General features: G+C 20.0%; 1 protein-coding gene across 2 annotated transcripts in view; it reads right to left on the bottom strand.

The window, feature by feature from the left end:
• LOC107641803 (ethylene-responsive transcription factor WRI1-like) overlaps positions 1–516 on the bottom strand; it is a 10,209-nt gene that overhangs the window by 739 nt on the left and 8,954 nt on the right. The gene's annotated exons all lie outside the window — the stretch shown is intronic.

The raw sequence follows: 516 nt of genomic DNA, 5'->3' as shown, positions 1-516 counted from the left end.
TTATAATCTTTTAAAATGTGAAAATAACTGTTGAAATTTTCAAACAGTGCAAATAAAAATCAAACTATTTAACAAATTCGGGTGAAATTGCACGGTATAAAAATTTTAGAGACCAATTACATATGAATTAAAGTTCATAAAAATATATGCAGGATAAACTACTTATATGTATTCTCTATTATCTTATTAGATCTTTTATTTCACACGAAGATAAAAAGTTATATGTAAACTTAAACTTATTGTTATGTATATAAATATAATACATAAGGCGACACTTTCACGTGAAAATTATAGTTGAAAACGTTTAAATAATATGACATATTTACTTAAATCTTTATTTATGAGTTTTTAATTATTATTTTCACGTAAAATAACTTCGTATGAATAGCTATTAACACATAATATATAATATATAAAGTAAAGTGACAAATAATCTTTTAAGAATTTATATTTTAGACAAATTAATTTTTATCAAACAAAAAAGATACTAATAAAGTTTTCAAGAATAATAAATGT

This window comes from Arachis ipaensis, chromosome B05, assembly GCF_000816755.2.
Source record: "Arachis ipaensis cultivar K30076 chromosome B05, Araip1.1, whole genome shotgun sequence".
Taxonomy (NCBI): domain Eukaryota; kingdom Viridiplantae; phylum Streptophyta; class Magnoliopsida; order Fabales; family Fabaceae; genus Arachis; species Arachis ipaensis.
This window is presented reverse-complemented; position numbering and strand designations above follow the sequence as displayed.